At 47.2% G+C, this 16,374-nt stretch overlaps 2 pseudogenes; one reads left to right on the top strand and one right to left on the bottom strand.

Moving 5' to 3' along the window:
* The first annotated feature begins 224 nt into the window (after positions 1-224).
* LOC128071069 (testis-specific Y-encoded protein 1-like) lies at positions 225-2,410 on the top strand (annotated as a pseudogene).
* A 716-nt stretch (positions 2,411-3,126) lies between these two features.
* Positions 3,127-5,251, bottom strand: LOC128070924 (testis-specific Y-encoded protein 1-like; annotated as a pseudogene).
* Positions 5,252-16,374: the final 11,123 nt, after the last annotated feature.

Raw genomic sequence — 16,374 nt, 5'->3', positions numbered from 1 at the left:
TGGCTCACAGCCTAGGGCCCCACCTGTATGGCTGATGTCCCAGGGCCTGTTCACCCTGTCCTCGGCTGCCACCACCCATTTCTATAGTCTCAGGCCACCCTGCACACACACCAGCCATAGCCTCTGAACCATGCCCCACACTCCCCACACCAAAAACGCTAGTGGGCCCCACAGGATTACTGCACCCTGGGCCGCCATTGCTCACCACTTGCTGTGGTGCTATTATGTCCTGTCCCTTAGCATCTGACCCAGGCTGGGGTCATGGCCAGAGCCAAGAGGAGTGTGAGAGGAATGCGGGAGCATCCTGGGACCCCAGACCTCCTTAGTTGTGAGTCTGGGTGCTCAGGGGGATGGGGCCCCATGGCCTGTCCTGGTGATGCTGTGCATGGCTGGGACGTTGCAGCCACCAGTGGCCACGCCAGGCAAAGATGCCACCCTCTTCAGAGTGGAGGCAGGAGAGGACGGTGAGGCCCAGGTGGACAGAGTCGTGGCAGGGATCAGACGGGGTTTCCAGCTGCTTCCAGAGGACATCATTGAGGATGTGGAGGTTGTGCCGCATGAGTAACAGCGACAGGGGTCCTCCTTGGAGCTGGAGGAGAAGACGGTGGAGGAGCAGTGCCAGGAAAGGCCTGGAGGCCCGAGTGAGCTCCCGGCACTAGATGTGATGCAGGCACTGGCGACCCTGCAAGTGGAACTGAGCTCTGAGCCTGAGAAAACCTACAGGGCCTACGTTTGGTTCATGTGCAAGAGCCATGAGAGGAGGAAGCGGGACTTGGCTCAGAAGAGTGCCATCATCCAGGGCATCCCTGGCTTCTGGGCCAACGTGGTATCCTTCCTGCTACTCCTTGTGGTCCGCTGCTCAGGAGGAGGGGGAGGTGCAGAGGCAGGAGCAGGAGGAGGGGTGGAGGCGAGGGGGCAGGATGGTGGACCCTGAAGGAAGTGTGGTACTGGGCAATTGGCAGGCTCCAAAGGCACAGCTGAGTAGAGTCCGGGCAGGGCCACACCTGTAAGTGTTGCAGCCATGACCCTGTGTGTCTACTTCAGGCCTGCATCTGAGGAGGAACAGCCTCTAAGTCAGAAATGACCAGAGACAGTACACCAGAGCCGCCTTAGCTGACAGTTATTGTTGTCAAGGTGAATGATTCCTTAAATAACTGAGATATGGGAGTCACACACACACACGCACGCACACACACACACACACACACACAAACCCACAGAACATATGTAGACATACACTAGCCAACCCCAACCCCTTTGCTTTCAGACATGGTTTGTCACAACGATTGTTAGTCCTACCATGTAGGCAGTGACATGCCACTACCCAGCATACACAGGTCTGGGAAATAATAGCTATCAGAAACAGCCCCTGCCTGGGGAATGCAGACCACATCAGATGCAGAACACCACCAGGAACACAGAGCCATGAGCTTGTCTGATGGTATGGCAGGGCCTGAGCTCATCAGTAGTGGCTAGGTAAGCAGAAGTGCCCAGCATCCTTGAAGATGCCTGTTCCCGTGTCCTTCTTCCACCCCAGACTAGAGCTGATGCTCCTGGCTCTTCTGGGCCCAGCATGTGGCATAAATGGCTCCTTGACCTGAAGCAGATTATGAACCACCCTCAAGTTTCTGTCATGAGCAGCAACCAAGATAAAGACTTTCTCAGCTACATGATCGACTTGAATGTCAGTGAGGGAGACTGAGGACAGGTTGGTGTGGGACTTGGTGGGGTGTGGGAGGATCGTGTTATCCATGTTCCTACACTGTGAGAGTTTGGAGAGGCTTCATGGAAGCTGTTAATGCCTGCCTGGGAGGCAAGCTGAGGACCCTAGAAGCTTGCACCTTTTCCCTCCTCCCTATCCTAGCAGGTACAGGTACGAGCCATCCACGGTCATGCAGCAAGCTGATCTTTTCCTTTCGGGACCACCCCTATTTCTTGAAAAGAGTGATCATAAAGGAGTATTACCTTGACATCACTGGTAAAATGTGAGTCCAGGAATGATGACTTTGGGTGTGCAGGGGTGTGGATGATCCACCTATGGGATCCACACCCATCTCCCCTCTCTTCCTGCACGGTATAGGGAACATCATTCCACTCCAGTCCATTGGTTCTGAGACTTTGAACAGGGAGTACCAGCTGCAGGCTGGACACCAGGAGCCTTAACTTTATCAACTGGTTGTCAGGCCACAAATGCCCAGAATCGAACAGGGTTGCTGAGGTGGGGTTGCTTTGGACTGGCACACAGTTGGTGACTACTGTTGGAGTTCCTGGCTGCTCAGGGAGGGTTCGGGGCCTGGTCAGCCCCAAGTGACCTTGCTCTTGTTGCCAGGAGATCATCATTGAAGACGTGTGGGATGATCCCCTGAAGTACTACTCCAGAGAGGAAGGTTCTTCCATAAGAGGTAACTGACAGAAACACATGTGATGACGGTGTTGGAGGTGGACCTGGAAGCAACAGGGGACACAAATGGAAAAGGGAACACAGGTGTTTCAGCAGCTGAAGATGCCCGTGTCCAGCAGTGTCGGAGATAGTGTCAAACAGCACCATGTCCGGCCCTTGGGGCTCCCTGTCCATTTCCTACCTGAGCTCTTCCATGTTTTCCCAAGGCAGCCTGAAGCCACTTCCCACACAGCATGTGTGATGGTGATGAGATGCCAAGTGGTGGATGTGGAAATTCACAGAAGATTCCAAAATTAGCACACAGGTGCACTGGAACACTGGAGAGGACACCCTTTCAATGACAGGTCATCCCATGGTAAGGGCCGGGAGTGAAGGGCCCAGACAATCTCAAACTCAGTGAGCAGCAGGAAGCCAAGAGATGGCAGAATCCATGAAAGGATGATTCTGACATAGATACTTTATTCACCTTGCCTCCAGTAGTATCACCTAGGACTCTTGCACTGCATCCACAGCTGATTTGAGGGAGACATTTTTCACTCACAGACACACTGAGTCCCCAAGCCCCCAGTCTCAGCAGGTCACCTGCTACGTGTAAAACCCAGATTCAGGTTCGGCAGCCAACTGCATAAGCCTGAGCATCCTGATTTGAGAAAGGATAATGTACCAGCTACTACACGGCTGTCCCTCTGGTCCCATCTCCAACACCCTCACTGCATGTGTTTCTTTCAGTTACCTCTCGTGAAAGAATCTTTCTCCCTGGGGTAGTACTTCAGGGGATCGTCACACATGTCTTCACCAATGCTCTGCTGGCAACACAAGTAAGGTCACTTGGGGCTGACCAGGCCCCAAACCCTCCATTGAGCAGCTAGGAACTCCAACAGCAGTTGCCAACTCTGCGCCAGCCCAAAGCAACCCCACCTCAGCAATCCTGTTCGATTCTGATTTGTGGCCTGACAACCAATTGAGAAAGTTAAGGCTCCTGGTGTCCAGCCTGCAGCTGGGTCCTCCCTGTTCAAAGTCCCAGAACCAGTGGACTAGAGTGGAATGACTTGCCCTATACCCTGCAGAAAGGCAGGGGAGACTAGGGCAGACCCCACAGGTGGATCTTTCACACCCTTGTACCCCCACACTCATCAGCCTGGGAGCCACGTTTTACCAGTAATGAAAAGGTAATACTCCCTAATGATCACTGTGTTCAAAAAGTAGGGGTTGTCTGTCCCCAGCTTGCAACAGGACTGTGGACAGCTCCACACTTGCATCTGCCAAGATAGGGATGAGGGAAAAGTTGCAAGCTTCTAGGTGCCACAACTTGCCTCCCAGGCAGGCATTAAAAGCTTCCACGATGGTTTTCCATAGTCTTGCAGCGCAGAAACATGGATAACACCATCCTCATACTCCTCGCCTCGTCCCATACCCACCCAAACTCAGTCTCCCTCACTGACCTTCAAGTCGATCATGTAGCCAAGAAAGTCTTTATCTTGGTCACTCATCATGATGGAAACTTGAGAGTGGTTCATAAACTGCCTTAGGAGCCATTCAGGCAATATACCATGCAAAGAAGAGCAAGGAGCAACAGCCCTAGTCTGCGGTGGAAGAAGGACACTGGAACGTGCATCTGCAAGGATGCTGGGCACTGCCACTTGTACTGCCAACACTCAGGCCCTGCCATACCATCAGATACACTCATGGCTGTGGGTTCCTTGTGATGTTGTGCACCTGAGGTGGTCTGCAGACCTCAAGGATGGGCTGTTTCTGAATGCTGCTGTTCTCCAGACCTGTGTATGCTGGGTAGTGGCATGTCACTGCTTACACAGTCAGACTTGCAGACCTTGTGACAAACTGTGTCTGAAGGCAAAGGAGTTGGTGTGTGTGTGTGCATGTGTACGTGTGTGTGTGTGTGTGGCTACCATGTCTCAGCTATATCCCGGGATAATCCACATTAACAATAACTGTCTTCTGAGGCTGCTCCGGTGTATTTTCTGTGGCATTCCTGACTTAGAGGCCTTGGGTGCTGCCCCTCCTCAGATGCAGGCCTGAAGGACACACTCAAAAGCATGGCTGCAACACGTACATTTGGGGCCTTGCCCAGACTCTCCTCATCTGTGTCTTTGGATCTTGCTAATTTCCCAAGACCACATTTCCTTCAGGGGCAACCAGCGCACTTTCTGTGCCCTGGCCCCCACCCCTCCTCTGGCTCCTGCTCGTGCCCATCCTCCTCCTCCTCTTGAGCAGCAGACCCCAGGGAACAGTAGAAAGGATACAGCTATGGCCCAGATGGTGTTGCTCTAAGCCAAGTGATGCTTCCTGCTCTGATGGTTTTTGTGCATGAACCGAACATAGGCCCTGCATTTTTTCTCATGCTTAGAACCCAGTTTGATCTGCAGGGCGATCAGTGCCTGCAGGGAATCTAGCACCTGGCGCTCACTGGGGCCTCTGGGCCTTTCATGGAACTGCTTCTCCACTGTCTTCTCCTCCAGCTCCTGGAAGGATTGCTGTTTCTGCTTCTCATTCACCACAACCTCCACCTCCTCCATGATGTCTTCCACCACCAGCTGGAACTCCCGTCCGATCCCCACCACATCTCAGTCCAGCAGGGCCTTGCCATCCTCCACTGCCTCCACCATGAAGAGGGTGGCCTCCGCCTGGCATGACAATTGGTGGCTGCATGGTCCCAGCCTCACACAACATCACGATGGGAGGCCATGGGTCCCCTGCCCCCTGAGCACCCCGGTTCACATCTAAGAAGGTCTGGGGTCCCAGGAAGCCCCTGCCTTCCTCTGACCACCTCTTACGCTCTTTTTGGCCCTGATCGTGACCTCGACCTGGGGTAGATACGAAGGGACATGACATGGCACTTCAAGTGTTGCATAATGGCCGGCCAGGCTACAGTAAATCTTTGGGATCTACTAGCTCTTTGGGGGTGAGGAGTCAGAGGGAAGGTCCGGAGGTCGGGGCTCGTGTGTATAGAGTGGCCTGAGGCTGAAGAAAGGGGTGTCGCACAGCCCAGGACAGAGTTAATGGGTGGGCACTCGGTGATCAGCTGAACAGGTGGGGCCCTAGGCTGTGAGCAATGCACAGGCTGCTGGCGCAAATCTAGATTAATGGCCGAGAGGGTAGTGGGCTGCATCCTGATGGACACAGCCCTAGACCAGAGGGCATCTTCTGGGGTTTCTGAGCTCCAGTCCCCCCACGTGACCAGATTCTCCTCCAGGGATGTAGTGCATTTTGCATCTGCTGCTACCCCTTGCAATGACATTGACCTGGCTCTGGAATTTCCAACCAAGAGTTCCTGCTCCACAATCTGAATAGGAAACTCCTGTGTCCCTTAGGACCATGAATAACTGGGAGCTGTCCCTGAGTATCCAAAAGATAAGCAGGGGAGCCAAGTGGCTGGATACTTTTCTCCATGGGACAGAAAGACATTTGCTGTCTGGATTCTAGGGGAGTAGAGATAAACCCCACCATTAGCTACTGTTGATCTCCACTGTTTAGGCACACCAGAGCCAGAGGGTATAGAGCTCACTCTGTGTCTTTTTATCTCTGTTTCTGGCATAGCACTGTTTTGGGCAGTAAGTCTGTGTGTGTACTAGGGGCTGGTTTCTGTGTGTCTAAATCCCATTTAGTGGTGCTGTTGCCATCTGCCACTCTCTAGACATCAGCACTCAGAAGAGACATTTATTCTTGTTGTGAAGTCAAACTCTTCTCCTCCTGAACGAGTTGCATCAGTGGGAGATCAAACTGTTTTAGTCCACATGTTCTGAGAGTGCTTCTCAATCTTGAAAGCCAACAGTGGGTAGTCACAGCTGAACTGCAGAATGGGACGTTCAACCATCCCTCCCTCACTGGACAGATGTGAATGCTGCACAGGCCTGAGGCAAGCTGTCATGGCCACACTATGCACAGAGGGAGAAACAGGGCATCTCTGCTGGCATGAGGGATCTCCCTGAACCTCGTTTGAAATCCTGCCAGGGAGATGCTAAGGACAGCTCCCCGTGAAGTTCCATTACTCACCAATGTCAGAGACATGCATGGCTACCATTTAACCTATCAAGGCCCTTTCAAAGTGGTTCTGTTCTCCATGGGAGAACACAACCCAGTCTGCCTGGTTGCCCAAGCCTGTGGGGCCGATAGCAGTAAGAGGATTAAGCTAAGCCATCATCCAATAGTCCTGATACCCAATATATGTGTTCTGCAAAGAGTACAGAGTGATGTTTCAAACTTGAATATTCTGCAGGTAGCAGGTGTGTATGCTGCAGTGCTGGTCCACCTCTGAAACCTCACAAAAAAGACAAGGGGTTCTTGGTGCTCATGGCAAGGTCAGGGAAAGAATGCCCGGCACTCAAGAAGGATGGAAAGACCCTGTAGCTGGGTGTTTAAGGGGCTGTGGGGAAACCCACTGCAGCTTCTGTGTCTGGGATTGCAGCCTATCATCTGTCTCAGCTCCTCTGTACTGTCACTGGTCACCCCGAGGCAATTTTCCTCCTGCCTCTTCTTTCTGCCAGGCATCCTGTGTGCACCAATCTGATTCCACTTAGAACTTGTTCATTCAGTGAGATACTAGGGATCAAATCCATGGTTTCAGTACTTCTGCTGGCCAGAGTCTATATACACTTCCTTATGACTTTCAGGTTTTCATTATCCTTCACCTGGCTAGGTCAGTTCCGACAGCTCATACTCGCAAGCATACTGGCACATACATGCACGTGTGAACACTAACATCCCTGAGAGGGAACTTGCATATATGCAGAAGTACGAGCTTTCTTCTCCAGGAACATGAATTTTGGTAAGCACTTAACTTTGTTTGTCCCGGTTATTTTCTTTCACCTGGTCAACAGTCTGTCAGGCCACACTTTTAACTGTGTGACGTATCCTGAAAGATTACAAAATCTTGGCATTTGCTCATGATAGGGACCAACCTGCAGAGCAGCAGGCAGGTTTGGAAGCATTCACTGTGGACAGCTGAGTGACATGTGCCTGTGTTCTTCCTTATCCCATCACCTTGGACAACTTCACAGTACCAGTCACACTGGCCTGATCGATTGCCATTGTATTCCTTCAGGGAATCAGAAAAAAGGACCGCTGGGCTCAGCTGACTTGGAGAAACACTTTCTTAGTGTGCACCTATCTAGGTCATTCCTTCTCTAGGTTGTGGCCCTATTGCTAGCCTCCCACCCCTTAGGGCCCACAGCATTCTAAATAAAGCCCCTGTTCTTCCTATCTGTGTAGCTTTTTGTTTGTGCCTGTCTTCCTGTGCCCCCAAGCACTATCTCCTTGTAGTTAGAAAAGGCAAAAGAGACACCTGAGCCTCCAAAAACCTCAAGAGACTGTGACAGACCTGGGTTTCACCAATGTTTTGAAGAAGGTGCACATGGATACAGGGTCTCTTCCGATACAAGGCATGGAACTTGAGGCCGTTAAGATAAGGTGGCATCCCTAAATGTCGTCCCTTGTGTTTAATACTACTCAGAACACAGAGTACCTGAACAGATGATGCCCTGGGAAATCTGTTTTTGTGGGCCCGCAGCTCATGCCTTCCTTGGGCAGAAAGCAGCTTTTCTATCTCAAATGCACCAAGAGGTCTTGAACCACCCAAGCCTCACTGATTTGCTAAATGCCAAGACTCTCTTTCAGTTGCTCTCTTTAGGCCCAGGTAGGACACGCTACAGTCAGGCATCCCTGGTTGCCTACACAGCTCACATGCCAGGGAGCCAGTCCCTGGTTGGGTCCAGGGGCATCCATGATCGTCACCTGGATGGAGGGTCCCTCTGATGTAGATCCCCTATGACAAAATCAGTGATTCTGGTCCAGCTAATCTGCCAGAATCCTCCCTCAGATTCAGGTGCATATCTTTGTTTCTCTGGCCCCCACAGCCATAGGCATAACCCCAGAGGAAAAAATGGATTCACGTCAGGACTTTCAGCCATGGGGTATCTGGCAAGAGTGATATTGAAAGCCAGCATGCTCCGTACTGTCCCCAGGGGCTTTCCTGTCTCCCACTCTCCAGAGGTCCCTTGGGTCAAGCAATTAGCCCTCCATCGTTGCTTTCTCTCTGTTCCCTCCTTTAGAGGCACTCCCCACAGAGGGGCAGCCATGTACACCCACACCTGCTCTTTATTCACATTTCTACATTGCCAGGGAGGATGAAAGTGGCTGGAGGCATGCCACACTCACAGTCTGTCTCTCTTAGCATCCCTGTGGATTTACTGGACAGCTTCCCTTAGTACGTCTTGCATTTTGTGTCACATTGTGACAGGATGTGTCACCCTCTTGGAGAGAGCATGCTGGCTGATGGGCTGATCCTAGGCAGCACTGTCCAGGACCTTCCTGGGTCTCCTTCTCATGTGTGTGGAACAAGTTTCCAGTGCAGCAGGCAATCTGTGCCTGTTTCTCATTCATGTTTCTGCCCTTCTGTGCAGGACCCTAGCTTCCTTATTCTGGGTTCTGCCATAGCCACGTCCACCATTTCCACAGGCTAGCCCACTTCCCTCCAGATGAGGGCTCCATAGCCAGTGTTTTCAAATTCCCACCCCACCTGATTTGCCCTGGGTGAATCCTCAGACCAGGCACCCCCTTCCCGGTCCAAACACACACAACAAAATGGTAGAAATGGTGAGTGTGTTATGTGTTTGGTTTAATTGCAGATTTCTGAAGCCACAGTCTGGAGTTATTACTGGCCATCCTTTCCTCATTCCCATTATGGACAGGGTCATTGTGAAGTTACGGCCTCGAGCCACCCTATACTGGGGACGCCTCGTGCCTCCTCATCTGGTTGATTGGCACTTCCTTTCCTGTCGCCTTCATCTCTTCATCTGTCCTGGGCCACACGCACACACCCACACCCACATAAACACATGTGACATATTCACACGCATGTATATACACACACGCTCAGCACAGGGACACAAATGTAAACAGGAAACACAGGTATTTCAGGAGCTGAAAATATCTGTTTCAAGCAATGTCAGAGATGGCTTCAGTCAGCACCATGTCTTGCCCTTGGGGCTCCCTGTCCACCTTCCCCTTGAGCTCTTCCATATTTTCCCAAGGCAGCCTGAAGCCACTTGCTGTGCATTATGTGTGGTGGTGAGACAATGAGTAGTGGATGTGGAAATTCACAGAAGATTCCAAAGTCAGCACACAGGTGCATTGGGACCCTGGAGAGGACACCCTTTCATTGACAGGCCTTCCCAGGGTAAGCGGCGGGATGAGAGGCCCAGGCAATCTCAAACTCAGTGAGAAGCAGGAGGCCTGGGGATGTCAGGAGCCATTGATGAATGATTCTGACATAATACTTAATTCACTCAGCCTCTAGTAGCATGACTAGGACTCTCAAACTGCAACCACAACCGATTTGAGGAAGACTTGCTTCACCCATTGACACACTGAATCCCCAAGCCCCCAGTTTCAGCAGGCCACCTGCTACATGCATGACCCAAATTCAGGCTCTGGAGCCAGCCTGCATGAATCTGAGCATCCCCATTTGGGAAAGGACTGTGTACCAGCTACAACACAACTGTCCCTTCAGGGACCACCTCCAAACTCCCTCACAAAATTTGTTTCTATCAAGTACCTCTCTTGGCAGAACCTTCCTCCATAGGGTAATACTTCACAGGATCATTCCACATGTCTTGGCCAATGATCTTCTGGTAAAACTAGCAAGATCAGCACAAGGCTGAAAAGTCCCCGAATGCTCCTGTGAGTAGCCATGAACTCCACCTTCAATCGCCAACTGTGTGCAGGCACAAAGGAACCCAGCCTCAGCAATCCTGTTCAATTCTGGGTGGTTGTGGCCTGACAACCAGTTGAGAAAATTAAGGTTCCTAGTGTCCAGACTGTGGCTGGGTGCTGCCCATTCAAAATTCCAGAAGGAGTGGAATGGAATGGAACAATTTACACTATAATCTGAAAAAAGACAGGGGAAACAGGGGGGGATTCCACAGGTGGATCTCCCACCCCCTTACACACCTACACTCACCATCCCGGAGCCACATTTTACCAGTGATGTCAAGGTAATACTCCTTAGTGATCACCATGTTCCAGAAGTAGTGGTTGTCCTGAAAGGAAACGATTAGCTTGCAGCAGGACTTTGGATGTCTCTGCACCTGCACCTGCCAGGATAGGGAGGAAGGAAAAGGTGCAAGCTTCTAGGGGCCTCAGCTTGCCTCCCATGCAGACATTAACAGCTTCCACTACTCTCCTCCAAAGTCTTACATCCCATGAACATGGAAAATATCAGCCCACAACTCCCTGCCAGGTTCCATACCCACGCATCCTCAGTCTCCCTCACTGACCTTGATCTTGTAGCTAAGAAACTCTTTATCTTGTTCGCTGATCATGACAGACACTTGAGGCTGGTTTGTAATCTTGTTTGGGTCAAGGAACAATTCAGCCCACATGCTGGGCAGAAGATTCAAGAGCCCTAGTCTCAGGTGGAAGGACACTGGAATAGGAATTTCCAAGGACGCTGAGTACTTCCACTTGCCCGGCCACCACTGGTGTCCTTATGCCCTGTCACACCATCAGACCCACTCATGGCTCTGTGTTCCCTCTGGTGTTCTGCACCTGATGTGGTTTGCACCACCAAGCAGGGGCTGTTTCTGACTGCTACTGTCCTCCTCCTGATTTGTGTGTGCTGAGTTTTGTCATGTCACTGCTTACCTGGTTAGGATTTGCAGTCCCAGTTGCACTCTGTGTCTTTAAGCAAGGGGATGTTGTGCATGTGTGTGTGTGTGTGTGTGTGTGTGTGTGTGTGTGTGCTTGTGTGTGTCACCAGCAATAAAGCCCCAGGTCTTTGTCCTGGTCCCTGTCTTCACAGTGGATGGCAAGCATGTGTCTGAATTCTTCTGGCACTCAGAGCAGATGAAAACAACCCCTTCCAGTTCCACCTTGCTTGTGTCATGTGTTATCATTGCACTGTCTGGCAAATCTCACACATGGAGGAGCCGGTAGTCTATAGTCCATGGGGTTGCTAGGAGCTTGACATGACTGAGTGACTTCATTTTCACTTTTCACTTTCATGCATTGGAGAAGGAAATGCAATCCATTCCAATGTCCTCGTGTGAAGAATCCCAGGGATGGGGGTGCCCTGTGGGCTGCCCCCTCTGGGGTCTCACAGACTCGGACACAACTGAAGCGACTTACCAGTAGCAGCCACAGCAGTGAGCACGACTCCAGGGGCTCTGACTGACTGGCATGGGTCTTGGGACTCCCACTATCTCAGATATTTCCCGGGATCATCCACGTTTACAACAATAACTGTCTCTGGTGGCTGCTCTGGTGTACTGTCTCTCATCATTCCTGACCTAGAGGCCTTAGATGCTGCTCCTCCTCAGATGCAGGCCTGAAGGAGACACCCAAAGTCATGGCTGTGACACTTCCATGTGTGGCCCCGGCGGATTGTTCTCAACTGTGAATTTGGAACCTGCATCTGCCCCAGACCACACTTCATTCAGGGGCCTCCCACGTCTTCCCTGTTCCCTTGCCCTGTGGCCTCACTTGTTTTAGCAGGCTGTTTAGCACAATCATCTTGAAAGTGTTTTTTGTCATTCTTTAATTTGGCTATAAAGCTTACAATTTTAACAGCACAGTAACACAGTCTTTCTAATTTGCACTGTTAGAGCTTGGTGAGCACTGTTAGAGTCTGCTGAGATCTTGATGGGTTTCTTGGTTTCAGTTAGAAAGCCCTGCATTACTCTTAGGACTGTCAAATCTTCTGAAACTGAAGGAAAGAATACAAGTGTTGCAGACTAATTTGATTATGGTACATTTTTCTAAATAATTAAACCATTTCTGCTCCCCTGCCCCACAAAAGCTTACCGCTAACTCCTGATATTTTTGTGGGAATCTGGCAGAACTGACATTTCTCAGTGCTTCATAATTTCATCAGTAAGCTTTTCTGATGTGAAAAACACATTGGAATTAGTTTTTAAATTAGAACTAGCCACAACAATCACGGAAAAAGGAAATAAAAGGGACAAAGATTGGAAAACAAACAAACAAACTATTACTGTTAGAAGATGACATGACCCTCCACAGACTGAACACTATGAATGCCAGCAGAAAATTACTTGAGCTAATGAATGGATACAGTATAGCTGCAGAATGCAAAATTAATGCTCAGGAATCACTTTTATTCTGATACACTATCAATGAAAAGTGAGAATGAGAACTTAAGGAAAGAATCTCATTCACCATCTAGTGAAGATAATCAAATATGTAGGAATATATTTCCCTAAAGAAAGCAAGGGCCTGGTACACAAATCTATAAAGCCATGTTGAAAGAAATCAAAGATGGCACAATAGATGAAGAAGTATATTATGTTCTTGGATCAGAGGAATCAATATAGTGACAAAGAGTATACAACACAAGGCGATCTATTGGTGCGTTCATTCACCATTGATAATCTTAGATCCAACTGTGGAACCCCTATCAAAACACCAATGGTGTTTTCCACTGAAATAGAACAAATAATTTCACAATTTGTGTGGAAATACAAAAGACGTCCAAGGAACAAAGCACTCTTGAGAAACAATGGAAATGGAGGAATCAGCCTTCCTGACTTCAGACTATATTACAAATCTACAGTCATCAAGTAAATCATCAAGTCATCTTTGTCAAGTGGGCCAAACACAGAAAAACAGATCAACAGAACAAAATAGGAAGTCCAGAGATGAAGCCGCACACCCACAGGCACCTTGTCTTTGACAGAGGAGGCATAAATATAAAACGGAGAAAAGACAACCTCTTGAACAAGCATTTCTGGAAAAACGGGTCAACCGCATTAAAAGAAAGAAAAGTTTTCTAACCTCAACCACAAAAATAAATGCAAAATGGATTAAAGACATAAGTGGAAGACCAGAAACTATAAAACTCTTCGAGAAAAATGTAGGCAGAACACACTCTGACACAAATCATAGCAATATCCTCTCCTCTATGACCCACCTCCCAGAGTAATGGAAATAAAAACAGAAAGACACAAAGGGACCTAGTTTAAGTTCTAAACTTCTGCACAGTGAAGGGAACTATAAGCAAGGTGAAAAGACTGCCTTCAGAACTGGAGCAAATTACAGCAAATCAAACAACTGCCCAAGAGTTAATCTCCCATATAAACAAGCAGCCCATGTAACTCAATACCAGAAAAAAAAAAAAAAAAAAAACTGGTCAAAAAGTGGACCAAAGAACTAAACAGACATTTCTCCAGAGAAGATATACAGATGGATAATGAACATAGGACAGATGCTCATCACTCATTGTCAGAGAGATAAACATCAGCATCACAATAAGGTGTTATCACACACTGGTCACAATGATCATTACCAAATGTCTCCAACAAGAAACACTGGAAAGGACATGAAAAGGTAGCCAGTTTACACTGTTGGTAGGCATGAAAACTGGTATAACCACAATAAAACATGATTTCTTAAAAACCTGGAAATAGAACTGTCGTGTGACCCAGAAATCACATTGCCTGCATACACCCCAAGAAAACCAGAACTGAAAGAGACACGTGTACATCAATATTCATCCCAGGACTATTTACAATAGCTAGTATGTGAAAATAACCTAGATATCCACTGAAGATGAGTGGATAAGAAAATCGTGCTATATATACACAATGGACTATTATTCAGCTGTGAAAAGGAATGCATTTGAGTCCATTCTAGAGAGGTAGGTGAAACAAGAGCCTGTTTTACAGAGTGAACTAAAGTCAGAAAGAGAAATACAAATAGTGTATAGTCATGCATATGTACAAAATTTGGAGAGATGGTCACAATGATCCTACATGCAGGGCACCAAAAGAGACAGAGATGGAAAGAACAGACTTTTGGACTCTGTGGAGAGGGTAATGGTGGGATGATTTGAGAGAATAGCATAGAAACATGTACATTAGCATACATAAACTGATTACCAGTGAAAGTTCAATGCATGATGCAGGGCACCCAAAGCCAGTGCTCTGGTTCAACAAAGAGCAAAAATCTGGGGCGTGAGTTGAGAGGAAGGTTCTGGACGCAGGAACACAGGTGTACTGGTGATTAACTCATTGATGGAAGGCAAAAACTAACCCAATATTGTAAATTTAATATCTTCCCAATAAAATGATTTTTTAAAATGAAAATGTTGCTTTCTGAAATTTCAGTGTGGGGAGTTCATGGTCCAGCATATCTTCTGAACATATGTAGCAATGTCTGATTTAAATGAGAGTAGTGTCAAATTATAATGCCAAGAACTGTGTTCTCACACTCTAAAAATCCTACAAAACAGAACTCTCAAATTTCCATTAAAATATTACTTTGTGTTCCCCTCCAGGGCATCTTACAGAATGTTTCAAATGACCAGAGAGGAAACAAAAGAGATCACTCACTTTTAAGCACTAATCAATGTGGGACATTCAATTTTGAATAAAGTTTTTAGGCCTGACAAAAATTTACCTATACAATTTCTACATGATATATATCAAAATAATTCTTCCATGGAAAATTGTATATAAGCAACTCAAGATGCAATGCTATGCATCATAGTTACTAAACCGTGAGAAAAAAATGTGTTGTCACCAGTGTTTCACTTCATTCAAGTTCTTACATCAAAATACTACAAACTGGCTTCTCAAGAACAGAAAATTTCATTTCTAGTCATGGCAAGTCTAGGATCAGTGTGCTGGTAGCGTTAGGGTTCTGTTGTAGATCCTCCTCTGATTTGCAGACTGCTGAGTTCCCGCTGCTTCTACTCATGGAAAACCCTCTGAAGTCTCCTTCATATGAGGAGAGATTCCTTTCCCAACAGTTCCTCCATGGTGGTAGAACGACATCCAAGAGGGCCTACTTCCCAATACTATCATCTTCTGGGGTTAGGGCATCAGTATACACTTTTCAGGAAGATAAAAACAAAAAACAAACAAGCATACAACAATCAGACCATGACAACTAATGAACACGATTTAAGTGTAGATTAAATCTTTGGGTAAACCTGTTTGTTTTTGAGAAAGTACACAGAGAAGTTTTTCACTTTGTAATGTGTGAAGATTCTGATATTTTTGGCATCAGGTTGAAGAAAGATATATAAAAAACTAAATAACCAGGAAGTTTTGATTATCCATGAAGTCAACCTCTCAAGTTTTTTCTTCAGCTTGCTACAACTAATCCTCCATCTCAAATACATTCAGCATATAAGTGTCCAGGAACTCCACAGACGAAGCACTGCAAACCACATCGGTGAACTTTTCCTTGGATTTAATTATGTATACACTAAGTTTATAAACCTGGGAAAGAAAACTCTAGCAAAGTGAAGTGAAATCATCAGAGGCTTTACTCGCCCTTTTTTTATATTACAGAAACCAGCTAAATGTGTATTCCCTATAAATTCTCAGAAGAAATATGTTTCAGAAATTATCTGATAAATGGTTTCTCAGTATACATGAGTATAGTTATACTAAGTTTAATGAACTAGCCCTGAACTTCATTTCATCTTACTACAGAGGATGCATTTAAAGAACACTGTTAAAAAGCAAGGTTAATTTCCAAATTTGCAGGAAAATATGTTAACACAAAAATACACCATTGGCAAAAAGTAAGGCCAAAATACACTGCGTGCAACTCTTTCTCGAATTTTTCAGTAGCTGTCCCATCCTTTCCCTTATCTCAGCTAAGAAATAAATTTATGAAAGTCTTAGTTTATAGAATTTAGTTATAAAATTAGATTTTCTCTCATAAAATATAATTATATGATTCATCAAATTCAGCACTATTTGGTTACAATGCATATATGACTTTTGAGAATGAAATGATATACAACTTATTTTATCTGTAAAGGATCGTCTAGTTATTTTATCCTTAATGGTTGTTGTACTTGAGAAATATTTAAAATGCTAAGTAAAAGCACCCTCAACAAACAGATCAAAGCTTTCAATGTTAAGAAAACTGAATATTACTTAGTATAGAATTTCTGCACCTTCTAATCACATGAATTGAAAATTATG

The sequence above is a fragment of the Budorcas taxicolor genome, chromosome Y (genome assembly GCF_023091745.1).
Source record: "Budorcas taxicolor isolate Tak-1 chromosome Y, Takin1.1, whole genome shotgun sequence".
In the NCBI taxonomy this organism is placed as follows: domain Eukaryota; kingdom Metazoa; phylum Chordata; class Mammalia; order Artiodactyla; family Bovidae; genus Budorcas; species Budorcas taxicolor.
Note: the sequence above shows the minus strand (reverse complement) of the source record. Positions and strands in the feature narration are given on the sequence as shown.